The sequence below is a fragment of the Rhinoderma darwinii genome, unplaced genomic scaffold (assembly GCF_050947455.1).
Source record: "Rhinoderma darwinii isolate aRhiDar2 unplaced genomic scaffold, aRhiDar2.hap1 Scaffold_986, whole genome shotgun sequence".
NCBI lineage: Eukaryota > Metazoa > Chordata > Amphibia > Anura > Rhinodermatidae > Rhinoderma > Rhinoderma darwinii.
In genome coordinates, this window is record NW_027464560.1 from 47,194 (window position 1) to 63,738 (window position 16,545).

General features: G+C 47.7%; 11 non-coding genes across 11 annotated transcripts; all 11 read right to left on the reverse strand.

Annotated features, from left to right (window-relative positions):
- Positions 1-965: 965 nt before the first annotated feature.
- LOC142734893 (U2 spliceosomal RNA) lies at positions 966-1,156 on the reverse strand. Its single transcript, XR_012880426.1, has one exon. It is a non-coding gene; the product is annotated as a U2 spliceosomal RNA (small nuclear RNA).
- Positions 1,157-2,459: 1,303 nt separating this feature from the next.
- On the reverse strand, positions 2,460-2,650 carry LOC142734894 (U2 spliceosomal RNA). The gene has a single exon (XR_012880427.1). It is a non-coding gene; the product is annotated as a U2 spliceosomal RNA (small nuclear RNA).
- A 1,292-nt stretch (positions 2,651-3,942) lies between these two features.
- LOC142734895 (U2 spliceosomal RNA) lies at positions 3,943-4,133 on the reverse strand. Its single transcript, XR_012880428.1, has one exon. It is a non-coding gene; the product is annotated as a U2 spliceosomal RNA (small nuclear RNA).
- A 1,296-nt stretch (positions 4,134-5,429) lies between these two features.
- LOC142734860 (U2 spliceosomal RNA) lies at positions 5,430-5,620 on the reverse strand. The gene has a single exon (XR_012880397.1). It is a non-coding gene; the product is annotated as a U2 spliceosomal RNA (small nuclear RNA).
- Positions 5,621-6,923: 1,303 nt separating this feature from the next.
- LOC142734896 (U2 spliceosomal RNA) lies at positions 6,924-7,114 on the reverse strand. Its single transcript, XR_012880429.1, has one exon. It is a non-coding gene; the product is annotated as a U2 spliceosomal RNA (small nuclear RNA).
- Positions 7,115-8,414: 1,300 nt separating this feature from the next.
- Positions 8,415-8,605, reverse strand: LOC142734898 (U2 spliceosomal RNA). The gene has a single exon (XR_012880430.1). It is a non-coding gene; the product is annotated as a U2 spliceosomal RNA (small nuclear RNA).
- A 1,292-nt stretch (positions 8,606-9,897) lies between these two features.
- On the reverse strand, positions 9,898-10,088 carry LOC142734899 (U2 spliceosomal RNA). Its single transcript, XR_012880431.1, has one exon. It is a non-coding gene; the product is annotated as a U2 spliceosomal RNA (small nuclear RNA).
- Positions 10,089-11,392: 1,304 nt separating this feature from the next.
- On the reverse strand, positions 11,393-11,583 carry LOC142734901 (U2 spliceosomal RNA). Its single transcript, XR_012880433.1, has one exon. It is a non-coding gene; the product is annotated as a U2 spliceosomal RNA (small nuclear RNA).
- Positions 11,584-12,863: 1,280 nt separating this feature from the next.
- On the reverse strand, positions 12,864-13,054 carry LOC142734902 (U2 spliceosomal RNA). The gene has a single exon (XR_012880434.1). It is a non-coding gene; the product is annotated as a U2 spliceosomal RNA (small nuclear RNA).
- A 1,292-nt stretch (positions 13,055-14,346) lies between these two features.
- Positions 14,347-14,537, reverse strand: LOC142734903 (U2 spliceosomal RNA). Its single transcript, XR_012880435.1, has one exon. It is a non-coding gene; the product is annotated as a U2 spliceosomal RNA (small nuclear RNA).
- A 1,284-nt stretch (positions 14,538-15,821) lies between these two features.
- LOC142734904 (U2 spliceosomal RNA) lies at positions 15,822-16,012 on the reverse strand. Its single transcript, XR_012880436.1, has one exon. It is a non-coding gene; the product is annotated as a U2 spliceosomal RNA (small nuclear RNA).
- Positions 16,013-16,545: the final 533 nt, after the last annotated feature.

The window sequence follows — 16,545 nt, forward strand, 5'->3', positions numbered from 1 at the left end:
CAGTCCAGTCCAGTGCTGCCTGCTGAGCAGCACTGACCAACACTGCCTGGGCCCAGGCTTTTATCTCTGAGGCCCCATTATGATGTCAGAAAGCTGGCTCTGGAATCCTGAGGGCTCCACTATGACACGTGCAAAGTTCCGTCTGAACTTTATATAAGACGGTGAGGCTCAGTCAGTCACTCAGTGTTGCCTGAGAGGGCAACACTGCAACAGCCGGCCGCCAGGCTGTCTTTTTTTTGCACAGCTAGTTGCCTCCAGGAGGCCACAAGAGGGAGACAAGGGACTGCAAAATGGAAAATAGGCATCCACCAACTTTACAGACAACTTCTCCTTGCTCCTACAACCTCCATCCTTGCACAGTTTGTTATTCTTCTAGGTAACATAGTAACAAATCCAAATTGCTCCTCTCTTTGTAGGCAAGCAAGGCTTTGTTGCAACTGCAATTCTTACTTCTTCTTGAAATGTAGGGACGACAGTACATTCCATCACATCCATCTAGTGTACACAGGTAGGTCCATTGTGGCGGGCAGGCGAGCGGGCGGGCTGCTTTATTGGCTGTTTGCTGTTCCCCTACTCCACTCCACTATTTGACTGTTGTGCTGCATCAATCAATCAATCAATCAATCAATCAATCAATCAATCAATCAATCAATCAATCAATCAATCAGTGGCTGGCTCAGGTGCAGCTCTTTAACTTACCTAAAAGGGAGGGCGGAGAGAAGACAAGGAAGGTGAATGAGGTGTTCCAATGTGAAATGCCGGAAACACAGAAACACAGACGACACACAACAAGAGGTGGCAATCTATTCATTAATTGCATTTAATCAATGAGCTCATTATCACTCATGCATTGTCCAACAGGTGTTGAAATAATGGGATTAAAAGGGGAGATCCCTTCAGAAAGACAGAAACAATAGCAAAGACAAAAAACACTTTTGGAATCTGCTTTTAGTCAACACATAAGGAAAGGGTGCACCGGTCCTGGAAATACTGCAATACCAGGTCAATGCGTGGAGTGGACAGAGCAAGCTCTATTTCCATCTCCCTGTTCTAAAAATCCATTTAATATATGGTCCCCAGATAGGGGACGTATCAGATATTAAACTGATAAGAACAGATACTACACTTGATCTTAGCCAAAAGGCCGAGAAGCGATAACCCGAACGGGCCGCGCGTTGCCCGAGCCTGCCCGATACTGCTGTTCAGCCCTTGCAGCGATTCAGCCTACTTCTAGGCAATTCCATGGGGCCCTGCAGGCTCACACACTCACAGCTACACGGGAGGTGAATAAAGGCCGGAGAGGAAGCCAGACAGGATTTGCTTCTTTTGCTTGCACCACAATGCAGTGCTGAAAGAGGAGGAATCTACATAAAAACGCCTTCCTGGCAACGCCCAAATGCCCTGCTGCCATGCAGATAAACACTGGCAGCGGCAGCAAGTGCATGCCCACAGCCACCCCTTGTTCCTTCACACCTTGTATCAGCTGTAATCCAGTCCAGTCCAGTGCTGCCTGCTGAGCAGCACTGACCAACACTGCCTGGGCCCAGGCTTTTATCTCTGAGGCCCCATTATGATGTCAGAAAGCTGGCTCTGGAATCCTGAGGGCTCCACTATGACACGTGCAAAGTTCCGTCTGAACTTTATATAAGACGGTGAGGCTCAGTCAGTCACTCAGTGTTGCCTGAGAGGGCAACACTGCAACAGCCGGCCGCCAGGCTGTCTTTTTTTGCACAGCTAGTTGCCTCCAGGAGGCCACAAGAGGGAGACAAGGGACTGCAAAATGGAAAATAGGCATCCACCAACTTTACAGACAACTTCTCCTTGCTCCTACAACCTCCATCCTTGCACAGTTTGTTATTCTTCTAGGTAACATAGTAACAAATCCAAATTGCTGCTCTCTTTGTAGGCAAGCAAGGCTTTGTTGCAACTGCAATTCTTACTTCTTCTTGAAATGTAGGGACGACAGTACATTCCATCACATCCATCTAGTGTACACAGGTAGGTCCATTGTGGCGGGCAGGCGAGCGGGCGGGCTGCTTTATTGGCTGTTTGCTGTTCCCCTACTCCACTCCACTATTTGACTGTTGTGCTGCATCAATCAATCAATCAATCAATCAATCAATCAATCAATCAATCAATCAATCAATCAATCAATCAATCAGTGGCTGGCTCAGGTGCAGCTCTTTAACTTACCTAAAAGGGAGGGCGGAGAGAAGACAAGGAAGGTGAATGAGGTGTTCCAATGTGAAATGCCGGAAACACAGAAACACAGACGACACACAACAAGAGGTGGCAATCTATTCATTAATTGCATTTAATCAATGAGCTCATTATCACTCATGCATTGTCCAACAGGTGTTGAAATAATGGGATTAAAAGGGGAGATCCCTTCAGAAAGACAGAAACAATAGCAAAGACAAAAAACACTTTTGGAATCTGCTTTTAGTCAACACATAAGGAAAGGGTGCACCGGTCCTGGAAATACTGCAATACCAGGTCAATGCGTGGAGTGGACAGAGCAAGCTCTATTTCCATCTCCCTGTTCTAAAAATCCATTTAATATATGGTCCCCAGATAGGGGACGTATCAGATATTAAACTGATAAGAACAGATACTACACTTGATCTTAGCCAAAAGGCCGAGAAGCGATAACCCGAACGGGCCGCGCGTTGCCCGAGCCTGCCCGATACTGCTGTTCAGCCCTTGCAGCGATTCAGCCTACTTCTAGGCAATTCCATGGGGCCCTGCAGGCTCACACACTCACAGCTACACGGGAGGTGAATAAAGGCCGGAGAGGAAGCCAGACAGGATTTGCTTCTTTTGCTTGCACCACAATGCAGTGCTGAAAGAGGAGGAATCTACATAAAAACGCCTTCCTGGCAACGCCCAAATGCCCTGCTGCCATGCAGATAAACACTGGCAGCAGCAGCAAGTGCATGCCCACAGCCACCCCTTGTTCCTTCACACCTTGTATCAGCTGTAATCCAGTCCAGTCCAGTGCTGCCTGCTGAGCAGCACTGACCAACACTGCCTGGGCCCAGGCTTTTATCTCTGAGGCCCCATTATGATGTCAGAAAGCTGGCTCTGGAATCCTGAGGGCTCCACTATGACACGTGCAAAGTTCCGTCTGAACTTTATATAAGACGGTGAGGCTCAGTCAGTCACTCAGTGTTGCCTGAGAGGGCAACACTGCAACAGCCGGCCGCCAGGCTGTCTTTTTTTTGCACAGCTAGTTGCCTCCAGGAGGCCACAAGAGGGAGACAAGGGACTGCAAAATGGAAAATAGGCATCCACCAACTTTACAGACAACTTCTCCTTGCTCCTACAACCTCCATCCTTGCACAGTTTGTTATTCTTCTAGGTAACATAGTAACAAATCCAAATTGCTGCTCTCTTTGTAGGCAAGCAAGGCTTTGTTGCAACTGCAATTCTTACTTCTTCTTGAAATGTAGGGACGACAGTACATTCCATCACATCCATCTAGTGTACACAGGTAGGTCCATTGTGGCGGGCAGGCGAGCGGGCGGGCTGCTTTATTGGCTGTTTGCTGTTCCCCTACTCCACTCCACTATTTGACTGTTGTGCTGCATCAATCAATCAATCAATCAATCAATCAATCAATCAATCAATCAATCAATCAATCAGTGGCTGGCTCAGGTGCAGCTCTTTAACTTACCTAAAAGGGAGGGCGGAGAGAAGACAAGGAAGGTGAATGAGGTGTTCCAATGTGAAATGCCGGAAACACAGAAACACAGACGACACACAACAAGAGGTGGCAATCTATTCATTAATTGCATTTAATCAATGAGCTCATTATCACTCATGCATTGTCCAACAGGTGTTGAAATAATGGGATTAAAAGGGGAGATCCCTTCAGAAAGACAGAAACAATAGCAAAGACAAAAAACACTTTTGGAATCTGCTTTTAGTCAACACATAAGGAAAGGGTGCACCGGTCCTGGAAATACTGCAATACCAGGTCAATGCGTGGAGTGGACAGAGCAAGCTCTATTTCCATCTCCCTGTTCTAAAAATCCATTTAATATATGGTCCCCAGATAGGGGACGTATCAGATATTAAACTGATAAGAACAGATACTACACTTGATCTTAGCCAAAAGGCCGAGAAGCGATAACCCGAACGGGCCGCGCGTTGCCCGAGCCTGCCCGATACTGCTGTTCAGCCCTTGCAGCGATTCAGCCTACTTCTAGGCAATTCCATGGGGCCCTGCAGGCTCACACACTCACAGCTACACGGGAGGTGAATAAAGGCCGGAGAGGAAGCCAGACAGGATTTGCTTCTTTTGCTTGCACCACAATGCAGTGCTGAAAGAGGAGGAATCTACATAAAAACGCCTTCCTGGCAACGCCCAAATGCCCTGCTGCCATGCAGATAAACACTGGCAGCGGCAGCAAGTGCATGCCCACAGCCACCCCTTGTTCCTTCACACCTTGTATCAGCTGTAATCCAGTCCAGTCCAGTGCTGCCTGCTGAGCAGCACTGACCAACACTGCCTGGGCCCAGGCTTTTATCTCTGAGGCCCCATTATGATGTCAGAAAGCTGGCTCTGGAATCCTGAGGGCTCCACTATGACACGTGCAAAGTTCCGTCTGAACTTTATATAAGACGGTGAGGCTCAGTCAGTCACTCAGTGTTGCCTGAGAGGGCAACACTGCAACAGCCGGCCGCCAGGCTGTCTTTTTTTTGCACAGCTAGTTGCCTCCAGGAGGCCACAAGAGGGAGACAAGGGACTGCAAAATGGAAAATAGGCATCCACCAACTTTACAGACAACTTCTCCTTGCTCCTACAACCTCCATCCTTGCACAGTTTGTTATTCTTCTAGGTAACATAGTAACAAATCCAAATTGCTGCTCTCTTTGTAGGCAAGCAAGGCTTTGTTGCAACTGCAATTCTTACTTCTTCTTGAAATGTAGGGACGACAGTACATTCCATCACATCCATCTAGTGTACACAGGTAGGTCCATTGTGGCGGGCAGGCGAGCGGGCGGGCTGCTTTATTGGCTGTTTGCTGTTCCCCTACTCCACTCCACTATTTGACTGTTGTGCTGCATCAATCAATCAATCAATCAATCAATCAATCAATCAATCAATCAATCAATCAATCAATCAGTGGCTGGCTCAGGTGCAGCTCTTTAACTTACCTAAAAGGGAGGGCGGAGAGAAGACAAGGAAGGTGAATGAGGTGTTCCAATGTGAAATGCCGGAAACACAGAAACACAGACGACACACAACAAGAGGTGGCAATCTATTCATTAATTGCATTTAATCAATGAGCTCATTATCACTCATGCATTGTCCAACAGGTGTTGAAATAATGGGATTAAAAGGGGAGATCCCTTCAGAAAGACAGAAACAATAGCAAAGACAAAAAACACTTTTGGAATCTGCTTTTAGTCAACACATAAGGAAAGGGTGCACCGGTCCTGGAAATACTGCAATACCAGGTCAATGCGTGGAGTGGACAGAGCAAGCTCTATTTCCATCTCTCTGTTCTAAAAATCCATTTAATATATGGTCCCCAGATAGGGGACGTATCAGATATTAAACTGATAAGAACAGATACTACACTTGATCTTAGCCAAAAGGCCGAGAAGCGATAACCCGAACGGGCCGCGCGTTGCCCGAGCCTGCCCGATACTGCTGTTCAGCCCTTGCAGCGATTCAGCCTACTTCTAGGCAATTCCATGGGGCCCTGCAGGCTCACACACTCACAGCTACACGGGAGGTGAATAAAGGCCGGAGAGGAAGCCAGACAGGATTTGCTTCTTTTGCTTGCACCACAATGCAGTGCTGAAAGAGGAGGAATCTACATAAAAACGCCTTCCTGGCAACGCCCAAATGCCCTGCTGCCATGCAGATAAACACTGGCAGTGGCAGCAAGTGCATGCCCACAGCCACCCCTTGTTCCTTCACACCTTGTATCAGCTGTAATCCAGTCCAGTCCAGTGCTGCCTGCTGAGCAGCACTGACCAACACTGCCTGGGCCCAGGCTTTTATCTCTGAGGCCCCATTATGATGTCAGAAAGCTGGCTCTGGAATCCTGAGGGCTCACTATGACACGTGCAAAGTTCCGTCTGAACTTTATATAAGACGGTGAGGCTCAGTCAGTCACTCAGTGTTGCCTGAGAGGGCAACACTGCAACAGCCGGCCGCCAGGCTGTCTTTTTTTTGCACAGCTAGTTGCCTCCAGGAGGCCACAAGAGGGAGACAAGGGACTGCAAAATGGAAAATAGGCATCCACCAACTTTACAGACAACTTCTCCTTGCTCCTACAACCTCCATCCTTGCACAGTTTGTTATTCTTCTAGGTAACATAGTAACAAATCCAAATTGCTGCTCTCTTTGTAGGCAAGCAAGGCATTGTTGCAACTGCAATTCTTACTTCTTCTTGAAATGTAGGGACGACAGTACATTCCATCACATCCATCTAGTGTACACAGGTAGGTCCATTGTGGCGGGCAGGCGAGCGGGCGGGCTGCTTTATTGGCTGTTTGCTGTTCCCCTACTCCACTCCACTATTTGACTGTTGTGCTGCATCAATCAATCAATCAATCAATCAATCAATCAATCAATCAATCAATCAATCAATCAATCAATCAATCAGTGGCTGGCTCAGGTGCAGCTCTTTAACTTACCTAAAAGGGAGGGCGGAGAGAAGACAAGGAAGGTGAATGAGGTGTTCCAATGTGAAATGCCGGAAACACAGAAACACAGACGACACACAACAAGAGGTGGCAATCTATTCATTAATTGCATTTAATCAATGAGCTCATTATCACTCATGCCTTGTCCAACAGGTGTTGAAATAATGGGATTAAAAGGGGAGATCCCTTCAGAAAGACAGAAACAATAGCAAAGACAAAAAACACTTTTGGAATCTGCTTTTAGTCAACACATAAGGAAAGGGTGCACCGGTCCTGGAAATACTGCAATACCAGGTCAATGCGTGGAGTGGACAGAGCAAGCTCTATTTCCATCTCCCTGTTCTAAAAATCCATTTAATATATGGTCCCCAGATAGGGGACGTATCAGATATTAAACTGATAAGAACAGATACTACACTTGATCTTAGCCAAAAGGCCGAGAAGCGATAACCCGAACGGGCCGCGCGTTGCCCGAGCCTGCCCGATACTGCTGTTCAGCCCTTGCAGCGATTCAGCCTACTTCTAGGCAATTCCATGGGGCCCTGCAGGCTCACACACTCACAGCTACACGGGAGGTGAATAAAGGCCGGAGAGGAAGCCAGACAGGATTTGCTTCTTTTGCTTGCACCACAATGCAGTGCTGAAAGAGGAGGAATCTACATAAAAACGCCTTCCTGGCAACGCCCAAATGCCCTGCTGCCATTCAGATAAACACTGGCAGCGGCAGCAAGTGCATGCCCACAGCCACCCCTTGTTCCTTCACACCTTGTATCAGCTGTAATCCAGTCCAGTCCAGTGCTGCCTGCTGAGCAGCACTGACCAACACTGCCTGGGCCCAGGCTTTTATCTCTGAGGCCCCATTATGATGTCAGAAAGCTGGCTCTGGAATCCTGAGGGCTCCACTATGACACGTGCAAAGTTCCGTCTGAACTTTATATAAGACGGTGAGGCTCAGTCAGTCACTCAGTGTTGCCTGAGAGGGCAACACTGCAACAGCCGGCCGCCAGGCTGTCTTTTTTTTGCACAGCTAGTTGCCTCCAGGAGGCCACAAGAGGGAGACAAGGGACTGCAAAATGGAAAATAGGCATCCACCAACTTTACAGACAACTTCTCCTTGCTCCTACAACCTCCATCCTTGCACAGTTTGTTATTCTTCTAGGTAACATAGTAACAAATCCAAATTGCTGCTCTCTTTGTAGGCAAGCAAGGCTTTGTTGCAACTGCAATTCTTACTTCTTCTTGAAATGTAGGGACGACAGTACATTCCATCACATCCATCTAGTGTACACAGGTAGGTCCATTGTGGCGGGCAGGCGAGCGGGCGGGCTGCTTTATTGGCTGTTTGCTGTTCCCCTACTCCACTCCACTATTTGACTGTTGTGCTGCATCAATCAATCAATCAATCAATCAATCAATCAATCAATCAATCAATCAATCAATCAATCAATCAGTGGCTGGCTCAGGTGCAGCTCTTTAACTTACCTAAAAGGGAGGGCGGAGAGAAGACAAGGAAGGTGAATGAGGTGTTCCAATGTGAAATGCCGGAAACACAGAAACACAGACGACACACAACAAGAGGTGGCAATCTATTCATTAATTGCATTTAATCAATGAGCTCATTATCACTCATGCATTGTCCAACAGGTGTTGAAATAATGGGATTAAAAGGGGAGATCCCTTCAGAAAGACAGAAACAATAGCAAAGACAAAAAACACTTTTGGAATCTGCTTTTAGTCAACACATAAGGAAAGGGTGCACCGGTCCTGGAAATACTGCAATACCAGGTCAATGCGTGGAGTGGACAGAGCAAGCTCTATTTCCATCTCCCTGTTCTAAAAATCCATTTAATATATGGTCCCCAGATAGGGGACGTATCAGATATTAAACTGATAAGAACAGATACTACACTTGATCTTAGCCAAAAGGCCGAGAAGCGATAACCCGAACGGGCCGCGCGTTGCCCGAGCCTGCCCGATACTGCTGTTCAGCCCTTGCAGCGATTCAGCCTACTTCTAGGCAATTCCATGGGGCCCTGCAGGCTCACACACTCACAGCTACACGGGAGGTGAATAAAGGCCGGAGAGGAAGCCAGACAGGATTTGCTTCTTTTGCTTGCACCACAATGCAGTGCTGAAAGAGGAGGAATCTACATAAAAACGCCTTCCTGGCAACGCCCAAATGCCCTGCTGCCATGCAGATAAACACTGGCAGCGGCAGCAAGTGCATGCCCACAGCCACCCCTTGTTCCTTTACACCTTGTATCAGCTGTAATCCAGTCCAGTCCAGTGCTGCCTGCTGAGCAGCACTGACCAACACTGCCTGGGCCCAGGCTTTTATCTCTGAGGCCCCATTATGATGTCAGAAAGCTGGCTCTGGAATCCTGAGGGCTCCACTATGACACGTGCAAAGTTCCGTCTGAACTTTATATAAGACGGTGAGGCTCAGTCAGTCACTCAGTGTTGCCTGAGAGGGCAACACTGCAACAGCCGGCCGCCAGGCTGTCTTTTTTTTGCACAGCTAGTTGCCTCCAGGAGGCCACAAGAGGGAGACAAGGGACTGCAAAATGGAAAATAGGCATCCACCAACTTTACAGACAACTTCTCCTTGCTCCTACAACCTCCATCCTTGCACAGTTTGTTATTCTTCTAGGTAACATAGTAACAAATCCAAATTGCTGCTCCCTTTGTAGGCAAGCAAGGCTTTGTTGCAACTGCAATTCTTACTTCTTCTTGAAATGTACGGACGACAGTACATTCCATCACATCCATCTAGTGTACACAGGTAGGTCCATTGTGGCGGGCAGGCGAGCGGGCGGGCTGCTTTATTGGCTGTTTGCTGTTCCCCTACTCCACTCCACTATTTGACTGTTGTGCTGCATCAATCAATCAATCAATCAATCAATCAATCAATCAATCAATCAATCAATCAATCAGTGGCTGGCTCAGGTGCAGCTCTTTAACTTACCTAAAAGGGAGGGCGGAGAGAAGACAAGGAAGGTGAATGAGGTGTTCCAATGTGAAATGCCGGAAACACAGAAACACAGACGACACACAACAAGAGGTGGCAATCTATTCATTAATTGCATTTAATCAATGAGCTCATTATCACTCATGCATTGTCCAACAGGTGTTGAAATAATGGGATTAAAAGGGGAGATCCCTTCAGAAAGACAGAAACAATAGCAAAGACAAAAAACACTTTTGGAATCTGCTTTTAGTCAACACATAAGGAAAGGGTGCACCGGTCCTGGAAATACTGCAATACCAGGTCAATGCGTGGAGTGGACAGAGCAAGCTCTATTTCCATCTCCCTGTTCTAAAAATCCATTTAATATATGGTCCCCAGATAGGGGACGTATCAGATATTAAACTGATAAGAACAGATACTACACTTGATCTTAGCCAAAAGGCCGAGAAGCGATAACCCGAACGGGCCGCGCGTTGCCCGAGCCTGCCCGATACTGCTGTTCAGCCCTTGCAGCGATTCAGCCTACTTCTAGGCAATTCCATGGGGCCCTGCAGGCTCACACACTCACAGCTACACGGGAGGTGAATAAAGGCCGGAGAGGAAGCCAGACAGGATTTGCTTCTTTTGCTTGCACCACAATGCAGTGCTGAAAGAGGAGGAATCTACATAAAAACGCCTTCCTGGCAACGCCCAAATGCCCTGCTGCCATGCAGATAAACACTGGCAGCGGCAGCAAGTGCATGCCCACAGCCACCCCTTGTTCCTTCACACCTTGTATCAGCTGTAATCCAGTCCAGTCCAGTGCTGCCTGCTGAGCAGCACTGACCAACACTGCCTGGGCCCAGGCTTTTATCTCTGAGGCCCCATTATGATGTCAGAAAGCTGGCTCTGGAATCCTGAGGGCTCCACTATGACACGTGCAAAGTTCCGTCTGAACTTTATATAAGACGGTGAGGCTCAGTCAGTCACTCAGTGTTGCCTGAGAGGGCAACACTGCAACAGCCGGCCGCCAGGCTGTGTTTTTTTTGCACAGCTAGTTGCCTCCAGGAGGCCACAAGAGGGAGACAAGGGACTGCAAAATGGAAAATAGGCATCCACCAACTTTACAGACAACTTCTCCTTGCTCCTACAACCTCCATCCTTGCACAGTTTGTTATTCTTCTAGGTAACATAGTAACAAATCCAAATTGCTGCTCTCTTTGTAGGCAAGCAAGGCTTTGTTGCAACTGCAATTCTTACTTCTTCTTGAAATGTAGGGACGACAGTACATTCCATCACATCCATCTAGTGTACACAGGTAGGTCCATTGTGGCGGGCAGGCGAGCGGGCGGGCTGCTTTATTGGCTGTTTGCTGTTCCCCTACTCCACTCCACTATTTGACTGTTGTGCTGCATCAATCAATCAATCAATCAATCAATCAATCAATCAATCAATCAATCAATCAATCAATCAATCAATCAGTGGCTGGCTCAGGTGCAGCTCTTTAACTTACCTAAAAGGGAGGGCGGAGAGAAGACAAGGAAGGTGAATGAGGTGTTCCAATGTGAAATGCCGGAAACACAGAAACACAGACGACACACAACAAGAGGTGGCAATCTATTCATTAATTGCATTTAATCAATGAGCTCATTATCACTCATGCATTGTCCAACAGGTGTTGAAATAATGGGATTAAAAGGGGAGATCCCTTCAGAAAGACAGAAACAATAGCAAAGACAAAAAACACTTTTGGAATCTGCTTTTAGTCAACACATAAGGAAAGGGTGCACCGGTCCTGGAAATACTGCAATACCAGGTCAATGCGTGGAGTGGACAGAGCAAGCTCTATTTCCATCTCCCTGTTCTAAAAATCCATTTAATATATGGTCCCCAGATAGGGGACGTATCAGATATTAAACTGATAAGAACAGATACTACACTTGATCTTAGCCAAAAGGCCGAGAAGCGATAACCCGAACGGGCCGCGCGTTGCCCGAGCCTGCCCGATACTGCTGTTCAGCCCTTGCAGCGATTCAGCCTACTTCTAGGCAATTCCATGGGGCCCTGCAGGCTCACACACTCACAGCTACACGGGAGGTGAATAAAGGCCGGAGAGGAAGCCAGACAGGATTTGCTTCTTTTGCTTGCACCACAATGCAGTGCTGAAAGAGGAGGAATCTACATAAAAACGCCTTCCTGGCAACGCCCAAATGCCCTGCTGCCATGCAGATAAACACTGGCAGCGGCAGCAAGTGCATGCCCACAGCCACCCCTTGTTCCTTCACACCTTGTATCAGCTGTAATCCAGTCCAGTCCAGTGCTGCCTGCTGAGCAGCACTGACCAACACTGCCTGGGCCCAGGCTTTTATCTCTGAGGCCCCATTATGATGTCAGAAAGCTGGCTCTGGAATCCTGAGGGCTCCACTATGACACGTGCAAAGTTCCGTCTGAACTTTATATAAGACGGTGAGGCTCAGTCAGTCACTCAGTGTTGCCTGAGAGGGCAACACTGCAACAGCCGGCCGCCAGGCTGTCTTTTTTTTGCACAGCTAGTTGCCTCCAGGAGGCCACAAGAGGGAGACAAGGGACTGCAAAATGGAAAATAGGCATCCACCAACTTTACAGACAACTTCTCCTTGCTCCTACAACCTCCATCCTTGCACAGTTTGTTATTCTTCTAGGTAACATAGTAACAAATCCAAATTGCTGCTCTCTTTGTAGGCAAGCAAGGCTTTGTTGCAACTGCAATTCTTACTTCTTCTTGAAATGTAGGGACGACAGTACATTCCATCACATCCATCTAGTGTACACAGGTAGGTCCATTGTGGCGGGCAGGCGAGCGGGCGGGCTGCTTTATTGGCTGTTTGCTGTTCCCCTACTCCACTCCACTATTTGACTGTTGTGCTGCATCAATCAATCAATCAATCAATCAATCAATCAATCAATCAATCAGTGGCTGGCTCAGGTGCAGCTCTTTAACTTACCTAAAAGGGAGGGCGGAGAGAAGACAAGGAAGGTGAATGAGGTGTTCCAATGTGAAATGCCGGAAACACAGAAACACAGACGACACACAACAAGAGGTGGCAATCTATTCATTAATTGCATTTAATCAATGAGCTCATTATCACTCATGCATTGTCCAACAGGTGTTGAAATAATGGGATTAAAAGGGGAGATCCCTTCAGAAAGACAGAAACAATAGCAAAGACAAAAAACACTTTTGGAATCTGCTTTTAGTCAACACATAAGGAAAGGGTGCACCGGTCCTGGAAATACTGCAATACCAGGTCAATGCGTGGAGTGGACAGAGCAAGCTCTATTTCCATCTCCCTGTTCTAAAAATCCATTTAATATATGGTCCCCAGATAGGGGACGTATCAGATATTAAACTGATAAGAACAGATACTACACTTGATCTTAGCCAAAAGGCCGAGAAGCGATAACCCGAACGGGCCGCGCGTTGCCCGAGCCTGCCCGATACTGCTGTTCAGCCCTTGCAGCGATTCAGCCTACTTCTAGGCAATTCCATGGGGCCCTGCAGGCTCACACACTCACAGCTACACGGGAGGTGAATAAAGGCCGGAGAGGAAGCCAGACAGGATTTGCTTCTTTTGCTTGCACCACAATGCAGTGCTGAAAGAGGAGGAATCTACATAAAAACGCCTTCCTGGCAACGCCCAAATGCCCTGCTGCCATGCAGATAAACACTGGCAGCGGCAGCAAGTGCATGCCCACAGCCACCCCTTGTTCCTTCACACCTTGTATCAGCTGTAATCCAGTCCAGTCCAGTGCTGCCTGCTGAGCAGCACTGACCAACACTGCCTGGGCCCAGGCTTTTATCTCTGAGGCCCCATTATGATGTCAGAAAGCTGGCTCTGGAATCCTGAGGGCTCCACTATGACACGTGCAAAGTTCCGTCTGAACTTTATATAAGACGGTGAGGCTCAGTCAGTCACTCAGTGTTGCCTGAGAGGGCAACACTGCAACAGCCGGCCGCCAGGCTGTCTTTTTTTTGCACAGCTAGTTGCCTCCAGGAGGCCACAAGAGGGAGACAAGGGACTGCAAAATGGAAAATAGGCATCCACCAACTTTACAGACAACTTCTCCTTGCTCCTACAACCTCCATCCTTGCACAGTTTGTTATTCTTCTAGGTAACATAGTAACAAATCCAAATTGCTGCTCTCTTTGTAGGCAAGCAAGGCTTTGTTGCAACTGCAATTCTTACTTCTTCTTGAAATGTAGGGACGACAGTACATTCCATCACATCCATCTAGTGTACACAGGTAGGTCCATTGTGGCGGGCAGGCGAGCGGGCGGGCTGCTTTATTGGCTGTTTGCTGTTCCCCTACTCCACTCCACTATTTGACTGTTGTGCTGCATCAATCAATCAATCAATCAATCAATCAATCAATCAATCAATCAATCAATCAATCAGTGGCTGGCTCAGGTGCAGCTCTTTAACTTACCTAAAAGGGAGGGCGGAGAGAAGACAAGGAAGGTGAATGAGGTGTTCCAATGTGAAATGCCGGAAACACAGAAACACAGACGACACACAACAAGAGGTGGCAATCTATTCATTAATTGCATTTAATCAATGAGCTCATTATCACTCATGCATTGTCCAACAGGTGTTGAAATAATGGGATTAAAAGGGGAGATCCCTTCAGAAAGACAGAAACAATAGCAAAGACAAAAAACACTTTTGGAATCTGCTTTTAGTCAACACATAAGGAAAGGGTGCACCGGTCCTGGAAATACTGCAATACCAGGTCAATGCGTGGAGTGGACAGAGCAAGCTCTATTTCCATCTCCCTGTTCTAAAAATCCATTTAATATATGGTCCCCAGATAGGGGACGTATCAGATATTAAACTGATAAGAACAGATACTACACTTGATCTTAGCCAAAAGGCCGAGAAGCGATAACCCGAACGGGCCGCGCGTTGCCCGAGCCTTCCCGATACTGCTGTTCAGCCCTTGCAGCGATTCAGCCTACTTCTAGGCAATTCCATGGGGCCCTGCAGGCTCACACACTCACAGCTACACGGGAGGTGAATAAAGGCCGGAGAGGAAGCCAGACAGGATTTGCTTCTTTTGCTTGCACCACAATGCAGTGCTGAAAGAGGAGGAATCTACATAAAAACGCCTTCCTGGCAACGCCCAAATGCCCTGCTGCCATGCAGATAAACACTGGCAGCGGCAGCAAGTGCATGCCCACAGCCACCCCTTGTTCCTTCACACCTTGTATCAGCTGTAATCCAGTCCAGTCCAGTGCTGCCTGCTGAGCAGCACTGACCAACACTGCCTGGGCCCAGGCTTTTATCTCTGAGGCCCCATTATGATGTCAGAAAGCTGGCTCTGGAATCCTGAGGGCTCCACTATGACACGTGCAAAGTTCCGTCTGAACTTTATATAAGACGGTGAGGCTCAGTCAGTCACTCAGTGTTGCCTGAGAGGGCAACACTGCAACAGCCGGCCGCCAGGCTGTCTTTTTTTTGCACAGCTAGTTGCCTCCAGGAGGCCACAAGAGGGAGACAAGGGACTGCAAAATGGAAAATAGGCATCCACCAACTTTACAGACAACTTCTCCTTGCTCCTACAACCTCCATCCTTGCACAGTTTGTTATTCTTCTAGGTAACATAGTAACAAATCCAAATTGCTGCTCTCTTTGTAGGCAAGCAAGGCTTTGTTGCAACTGCAATTCTTACTTCTTCTTGAAATGTAGGGACGACAGTACATTCCATCACATCCATCTAGTGTACACAGGTAGGTCCATTGTGGCGGGCAGGCGAGCGGGCGGGCTGCTTTATTGGCTGTTTGCTGTTCCCCTACTCCACTCCACTATTTGACTGTTGTGCTGCATCAATCAATCAATCAATCAATCAATCAATCAATCAATCAATCAATCAGTGGCTGGCTCAGGTGCAGCTCTTTAACTTACCTAAAAGGGAGGGCGGAGAGAAGACAAGGAAGGTGAATGAGGTGTTCCAATGTGAAATGCCGGAAACACAGAAACACAGACGACACACAACAAGAGGTGGCAATCTATTCATTAATTGCATTTAATCAATGAGCTCATTATCACTCATGCATTGTCCAACAGGTGTTGAAATAATGGGATTAAAAGGGGAGATCCCTTCAGAAAGACAGAAACAATAGCAAAGACAAAAAACACTTTTGGAATCTGCTTTTAGTCAACACATAAGGAAAGGGTGCACCGGTCCTGGAAATACTGCAATACCAGGTCAATGCGTGGAGTGGACAGAGCAAGCTCTATTTCCATCTCCCTGTTCTAAAAATCCATTTAATATATGGTCCCCAGATAGGGGACGTATCAGATATTAAACTGATAAGAACAGATACTACACTTGATCTTAGCCAAAAGGCCGAGAAGCGATAACCCGAACGGGCCGCGCGTTGCCCGAGCCTGCCCGATACTGCTGTTCAGCCCTTGCAGCGATTCAGCCTACTTCTAGGCAATTCCATGGGGCCCTGCAGGCTCACACACTCACAGCTACACGGGAGGTGAATAAAGGCCGGAGAGGAAGCCAGACAGGATTTGCTTCTTTTGCTTGCACCACAATGCAGTGCTGAAAGAGGAGGAATCTACATAAAAACGCCTTCCTGGCAACGCCCAAATGCCCTGCTGCCATGCAGATAAACACTGGCAGCGGCAGCAAGTGCATGCCCACAGCCACCCCTTGTTCCTTCACACCTTGTATCAGCTGTAATCCAGTCCAGTCCAGTGCTGCCTGCTGAGCAGCACTGACCAACACTGCCTGGGCCCAGGCTTTTATCTCTGAGGCCCCATTATGATGTCAGAAAGCTGGCTCTGGAATCCTGAGGGCTCCACTATGACACGTGCAAAGTTCCGTCTGAACTTTATATAAGACGGTGAGGCTCAGTCAGTCACTCAGTGTTGCCTGAGAGG